This window comes from Serinus canaria, chromosome 28 (genome assembly GCF_022539315.1).
Source record: "Serinus canaria isolate serCan28SL12 chromosome 28, serCan2020, whole genome shotgun sequence".
Lineage (NCBI taxonomy): Eukaryota > Metazoa > Chordata > Aves > Passeriformes > Fringillidae > Serinus > Serinus canaria.
The window spans coordinates 5,044,760-5,052,783 of record NC_066341.1 but is presented as its reverse complement, the minus strand read 5'-3'; the positions used below and the strand labels follow the sequence as shown (position 1 = coordinate 5,052,783).

The following is an 8,024-nucleotide window of genomic DNA, read 5'->3' as shown; positions in this document are numbered from 1 at the left end:
GTTGCAAGGAGCAGGGTCCTGCACATGGCTGTAATTAAAGACTTTGTATGAGGAAGAGCATTTCCTGGGCAGAACTATGGCCTTAGGGCGGTAGGGATTGATTTCCAAGGGCACTCAGGCCTCCCAAGTGTGGAGAGGGAGAGAGTGACTGCCGAACTGGTGCAACAGAAGCGAGCTGGGAGGCTGCACTGCAAGCACTGTGCTGTCAGTCTGTTCTCTGATGTGACACAGGAAGAGAGCTCCTGAGCTGAATGATTAACATCTCCAGAGAAGGGGAGAGGCCTTAAAACCTGAGAGGTGTTGGTGAAAAGCAACCCTGCCACTGTGACAGCTCTGTCAGTACAGCAGGACTGCAGACATGGAGCCCTCTAGGTCTGGTTTGGCTTCCTCGCCAGCTCCCCCCCCCAGAGCTGGGGATCCCATGATGGAGCTGCAGCAGCCAAGGCTGGGCCTGTTCTCCAGGCCCAGAGGCCAGTTGTGTCCTGGAGACTGTATAATTCTTTTGAATTATGAAATTATCATGTATCATTTGGGGCTTTAAAAGAAAGCATCGTACTTGAAGGGACAAGGGCGAACTCTTACACAGGGATCCCAATGAAAGGTCTTTCACCTCACCAAAGGGCAGATAGCAGGGGTGAGGTGACATCCTGCTCAAGGCTGATGTTCCACAGAGGGAGGGTGGCTGCCTGCCTTCCATCATTGCAGCCTGCAGACTCAAATTCCAGAGTCCTTCAAGGGAAAACTGGTTCAACGTTTGAGTTACATGATGTCAGGCTGCCAGCAAGGTTCAAAGATTTTCCTACTGACATATGATCTGCTAGTATAAAAAGATTTCATGCAAAATGTACATAAACCAGACTCTTTTTTGGTGTAATTAATTTTTTTATAGTTACTTAAAATTTATTGTTATACTATAAATTCTGAAAATTAGAACTTATGCAAGAAATTACATCATCCAACTCCTAAACTATCCAGGTAAAATGATAGTGTTGTAATGCTCCTATTTTCCAATTTTAAAAATGAAATCTCAACAAAATTATTACATTCATATAGAAAGCTTCCATTTATTACGTATAATTTCTGGTGGAAAAAAGAGCATTTGGAAGAATTTAGTTCCTTTCCATTTTGGAAGAATTTTCCCTGAGTGGACATTCAGTTAGCAAAATCTTTCTGACATTAGAGCTATTTTGAATAATTCATATAGTGAATACAGCTTGTATCATTTAACCCAGCCTTAGCTGCAGAAATGGTTTATCCCAGAGCCTGACCATTTTATACTTTCCAAGTGAAAACTTATTTGCCATTCAAACCAGTACCTTTCAAATGCAAGTCCATTCCTGGGGTGGCTGGCAATGAATGCCACTGTCTTTTGAAACTGCAAATTGGTTAAATCTTTCCCAGTTTTCGTTTATTATCTCATTAACCTTTTGGGAAGGCTTTGAGATAATCACAGATAGGAGTCATAACTTCAGCAGCTTGTTCAACCCCTCTTCTCTTTATACAGTGGTCTGTGGCTGGTATACCCTGTTGTTCCGGGATGAATGATTATAGAGTAGTAGTAAAAGAATAATCCTAAAAGAATTATAGGAAACAACTCCTGAAGTGACTTAACTGCCTATAGATGTAATGAAATTCACCACCTAGGCCTCAGACACACTGCAGTGAAGCCCTGTCCAGCCTCTACCCCAACTCTTTTCAGCCTTCCTGCATTCCAGAGACTGCCTGGATCCTGGTGTTTTGCAGCCAGCCCTGTGTTATTCTTTGTTTTTTGCCAAATCCTCTCCTTGCTCTTGTCACTCTCTTTGGTGTCACTTCTGGCATCTTGTCTTTTCTGAAGAAAAGAAAGTTTAAACTGTATTTAAGAAGACTAGTCCTGTATCCATTCACAGCCCTCAGGGCTTAACCTGGCAGCTAAAATAAAAATAAGAGGTGTGATCATGTCGTTAAAGCCAGTGCTTCGACTGTCCCTGCATTGGGAGATTGACTTAAGCTGACAGGTGTTAACACTATTATGGTTTCAGCCAATTTTTCTCACCCTGGTAATGTGTCTTGTAATATGATTTCCTGAAAATAAGTTTGTATTTATTCTACATATATTGTTCAGCATATTTTTCTATGCAATGTATTAGTGTTGAAGCTGTGAAAGCCAACACATGTCACAGTGAGGGAGGCTCGGGACAGCTCAATATGAGAGTTCAGCAGGCTTCATTTATTGATTAGAGCATCAGACATTTAAGCATAACAAGTAATAAGCTCATGCATATTCTGTAAGCTAAGCAGTCTATTGGTTATTCTTACTTCCTCATTCCTTACAACTTACATCTCCTTTTTCTCATGTCTCTCCCTCAGCTACAGCATCTTGTTATCATAATACAGCTATGCTCAAGGTGACAGTGTCCTCGCAGGTGCGGGGCCTCAGATTAGCTGGGTCCGATACTTTTACAATTCTCAGCTATTCAGAGCATGTCTACGTGGCCTTTGTCATGTAACCATCATCTCTCCACAAACACAAATTTGTCCAGCAAACATATGCACTGAACTCCTTATTTTGCTATTGTCTACAATCGATGATGAGCGTGTCTGTCTTAGGTTACAAAGTAGGATTTAATCAAAAGTATGTATTCTATCACCATCTTCATAAACTGTTAAAAACAGGCAGGGCAGTGTTCTTTATATTTCATGACTCAGCCCTGATACCCTCCTGGGGATATCTTCTGCCAATGGGCCATCAAGTCTCACTGCCTGACTCATAAAGTACATCATCTCATTGTGCAATGCTCCACCCATGGGGAGGAACCAAGCTATGGAGGGGCTTGACAGCTGGCCTGCAAGCAAAGCTGAGTTAATATTAGAAATAACAATTGATGATTTTCAAGTGTGTCTATAGCAAAGAAGAAGACAAGGCCATCAGCATAGAAACAGATTAGAAAAGATACATGAAAATTTTTGTCAGCTATACTACGTGCATAAGCAGATGTGTATACGTGCCTTATTAAATTTCTGTAAAACTTTTGCCAATTATATTGATGTTAATTGCTTTGCACCAATGAATATAATAAGTTATTGCGATGTAGTTAATGACTTAAGAGCACGCTTTGTTAAGAGTATATAAGCTAGAGAACACGCAAAATAAAAAACTTTTTTCTTCTTAGATCCTAATCACATATGTATGTCATGTCCAGTCTAACAGTAACATTTGGTGACCCCGACATGATGGAACTGCCGGGCGAGGGGCAGTGAAGTCAGAGCCCAGCAAAGCTGAGAGCAGCGGGGTGCAGCTGCCAGTCCAGACCTAATTTTGACACCTGGGAAAAAAGTGAGCCGCTGGAAACAATAAGAAATAATTTAACAAGCAAAGAACAGATTGCTTTATCTACATGGAAAACTTTGTTAAAAAGGAGTTAAAATAACGAAATAAGCTCTGTGTAGTATTTTAATATGGGCAAAGTCTCAAAATTTTAAGATTGATGTAATTACTGCTTTTAGTGTTAGACTTGGAAAGAAGTTAGAAAAACACACTAAGAAGTAATTCAGAATGGAGATAAAGCAGCTACAGATTTATCTCCTACTTGGAAGTTACTTTATAACACCTTAAAAGAGCAAAAAGCAGAGCAAGATAAAAAAGACTTAGAAAAAGTAGAAAAAGAATGAGAAGAAGAACTCAAAGTTGCTGAAGAGCAGCAGAAGAAAGAAGCTCAGCCTGAGAGTTCTGCTGGAATTTTTTCTGCAGAGACTGTTGCTAAGTCTGTTGCTATGAGAAATGAGCAACGAGTTGATAAGGCTTCCTCGTATTGGTCTGCAAAAAGCTTTAAATCCACGTATCCCTCTCCCGTACAGCAACTAGCTGAACTTCATAGTAAATCCAACTCTGAATCTTCAGCACAGCAGCTGGCTAAGATGACCTTAAAAAAGAAACAAATTGAGCCATCCATTCCTTTGCTTGCTCCTAATTCTGAACTGCACAAACACATGAAAGTATTAACTCTTTCTCCTCCTTTGTATTCTGATTCTGATAGTGACAATGAAGAAATTTCAGAGACTAAAAAGTCTGAATTAATGCATACTTCTATTTGCTGTAAAACTAGTAATAGAGATAAGCTTAGTAAAACTGGTACTAGAGATAAGCTTAGTAAAACTGGTTAAAAAAATAAGCTTAGTGTTTCAAAAACTCTGCCTTCTTATAATGTTATTGTAACTGTTCGTCAGTCTTTTTGTTGTTAAGAATATGTTAAAAAGAAAGCAGTTGAGACAAGAGACTGAGATTTAGTAGAAAAAATATGCCCACCAAAGAGCTCAGAGGATGTTGATATACATGTTGCTAATAGTAAAATGGCTTTTCCTGTGTTTAAAGCAGTTCCTAATTCAAGACAAAATTATAGTCATGAGGTTTTTGCATGGAAGGTTGTGCAGGACCTTCAGTCTAAAGTAGCTAAATTTAATAATAATTCTGCTGAAGTAATGCAAATAATTTGTATTATTAATACAGATTTGCTGTCTCCTTATGCTATTGTGCATTTAACTACAGTTTTGTTTCAACCAGTGCAGTATAAAGTATTTAAAAACAATTGGAAGCAAATAGCCAAGCAAACAGCTTTAAATAATGTGCAACTACCTCAGCAAGACCCTTGTCATGCTGTAAGAGTTGATATTTTGCTTAGTCAAGAGCCTTTTTCTAATCCAGATTTACAGGCACAGTGAGATCCCCTGGTTTTAACACAGGCTCAACAATTAAGTATAAGTGCTATAACTAAAACACTGGAAATGGCAGCTCCAAAACCAAGATATGTCACTATAAGACAAGGTCTTAAAGAGCCTTTTCTGCAATTTGTAGAAAAAAATTGCTGCAGCAATTGAAATACAAGTAGAAGATGAAAATTTAAAAGAAATTCTATATAAGCAATTAGCCAGAGAAAATGTGAACGAAGATTGCCAAAAAATTATTGAAGCGCTGCCAAGAAATCCCTCTGTCCCTGAGATGGTTACAGCATGTTCAAAAGTTGGCACAGTTCAACATAAAATGACTGCATTAGCAGCAGCTCTAAGGCCTCCACCAAAATGCTTTTCTTGCAGGAAACAAAGTCATTTACAATCACAGTGTCCTAAAAACGTTGAACAGAAAGTGAAGTCTAAAATGAATCTTACTTGTAATAGATGTAGTAAAAATGGTCACTTTGCCAAAAAATGTCAATCAAAATATCATGCAAATAGACAATTGTTACAAAGAAATGAGAAAAAGGACACAAAGAAGCATGTGTAAACACAAATTCTTCAGCAACCATAGGCCCTCCCAACCCTGCAAAGTTATCCATTTGTGAACAGTACTCAAAGGCAAGAATTAGCTCAGCAAAGATTGATATACCCACCTCAAACACAGTAACTATTAATATTCATGATGTTGTTGAAGTACCTTTGCAAGCATGAAGACCTATTAGTAAAGATCTCAGTGATCTTTTAATTAGAAGACCTAGTGCTACTTTAATAGAGCTTAATGTTGAAGTAATTGATGCTATTACACAAGACAAATTTGTGCTATGATTTCAACTAATTATCCACCAGTTACTATACCTAAAAAGACTTATCTTGCTCAAATTGTTCCTCTTTTGAGCTGTGTTCCCAAAACAAAAAATCAGCTTTCCACTAGAAGCTTCAGATCTACTGAGACGCCTCAAGTTTGCTGAGCACAACTAGTGACAGTTCAGCGACCTACATGGACATGCACCTTGACTTCTGAGAATGCAAGACCTCGGCAAATAAAATTGAACAGCCTGTTAGACACGAGAGCTGATATTACGACTGTGTCTTTACACTTGTGGCCACCCCAGTGGCCAGTGCAAACAAGTGATACTGAAGTAGCTGAGCTAGAAAGCACCACAGGAAGTAAAATTTCACTTAACAATATTTTGATCACAAATCCTGAAAGGCAGACAGCAACTGTAAGGCCATATATTACCTGTGCTCCTTTGAATCTATAAGGTCAAAATTACCTTAATCAATGAAGAGTAAAAATTATCACAGATTTTTAACAAAGTTCACTTTGAACTGATTGCTGAAATTATTATTAAAGCTCAGAAACGATGTCTTGAATTATTAGGCTGAGATCCTGAAAAAAATTGTTTTGCCTGTCCAGAATTAGTATTTTGAGTGGTGTCTTGCCAACAATTATCAGTTGCAAGAGGCTATGGCTGCTTTCATGAAGCTAGTGTCTTATCATTTACCAAGTCACTCCTTGTTCAAATTTTTTCAAGAAGTACCCGTTAGAAACAATTGAGCATAGAAAGTCCTGTTGATGGACCAACTGTTTTTACAGATAGTTCTAGAAAAACAAGAAAAGCTGCAGTGACTTGGAAAGTCAATAATGATTGGCAACATGTGATCAAATTTCAAACAAGATCACCTCAAATTGTTGAATTGCAAGGCACGACCACAGCTTTTGAATTGTTCCCTCAAGCTGTGAACATTGTCACAGATTCTGCTTATGTAGCAAATCTGACAAAAAAATTAAAGTTGTTTTATCTGAAACTGATTATCGTCCTTTATTTGAGGTGTTGTTAGAATTGTAGAATACAATCCAAGAATGCACTGAACCATATTTTGTACTACACATTCGCAGTCACACTTCTTTACCAGGATTTTTCACTGAAGCGAACGCTGTAGCTGATGCTCTTGTTGCCAATACTGCTTTAACAGTTCCTATTCGTAGGCAACAAGCAATTTTGTCTCATCAATTTTATCATAAAGGAGCTCAAGCTCTGCAGTTGCAATTTGGCCTTGGTAGCAATGATGCTCGCCCAATTGTTACTTCATGCCCTGATTGTCAAGGGTCGCATGTTCCTGTATATTATGGAACAAATCCCAGAGGGTTGCAAGCTTTGCAACTCTGGCAGACAGACATTACTCAAATTGCTGATTTCAGGAGATTGAAACATGTACATGTGTCAATTGATACCTTTTCTCATGCTATTGTAGCAACTGCACATTCAAATGAAAGAGCTGTAGATGTTATTCATTGCTTTCAAAAAGCTTTCTCTATTTTAAGAGCGCCTCAACAAATGAGGACTGATAATAGATCTAGTTATGTTTTTCAGAAAACAAAGCATTTTTTTGCTGCTTGAAGTGTTGTACATGGTACAGGTATTCCTCATTCTTCCACTGGACAAGCTGTTATTGAACTTGCTCATGGCACAGCGAAGCATTAGCTTCAAAAACAAAAAGGGGGAATGCAGGGAGAACCCCCCAGGCACTATTGAACAAAGCAGTTTATGTGCTGAATTTTTTATCCTACAGGGAGACAACTTTAGCTCCTTTGTTTTCTCATTTTTCCTCTTTATTTCAAAAAAATCTGAGTTGCAGAAGCCTGTCCGGGTGCATGTGAGAGATCTGATTAGTGGTCACTGGAGTGGTCCTGTAGATTTATTAACCTGGGGGAAGGGATATGCTTGTGTCTCTGCAGAAAATGAACCAGGCTGGATCCCTGCTCGTTGTGTTAAGCCTTATCTGGAGCGCAGCGGAGGGAACAGGATGGAAGATTCCACCGCAACCGGAGAAGAACATGTGGGTGACACTGGCTGAGGCTACACATCAGGACACGCTGTGCCTGTCAGTTTCCAGTCCTGAGAATCCATTCTCTACGTGTCTTGTTGGTGTGCCTCTTGATAACTGGCCTTGTCCCTCACAAGCTTTGAACTGTAAACCACTAAATCCTGTATACAATGTAGATTTCTGGGATAGTATCTATGTACACTTGCCTCAGGTTTCCATTGAGCCACAGGAGCTAGAATTGCTGGGATCATTGCAAATGGATGCTTGTGTAATGTTTGGTTACAAAGGGAAAGACAGGACACCAGGGGGGCAGTCTCAGGATGTAAATGCAACACTAGACATTGACAGAAATGCAAGCTTGTGGTGTACAAGCTACACCTCACGTCATGTATCACGTGCCTTTGATGTGTCCTTGCAGCTACCGAGAGGTGTGTTTATAATCCGTAGTAATCGTACTTAGGTTGGTATTCGAAAAAAGGTAAGAA

At 39.2% G+C, this 8,024-nt stretch overlaps 1 long non-coding RNA gene across 1 annotated transcript in view; it reads left to right on the top strand.

Moving 5' to 3' along the window:
• Positions 1-8,024, top strand: part of LOC127060946 (uncharacterized) — a 340,458-nt gene that overhangs the window by 316,333 nt on the left and 16,101 nt on the right. The window lies entirely within an intron of this gene.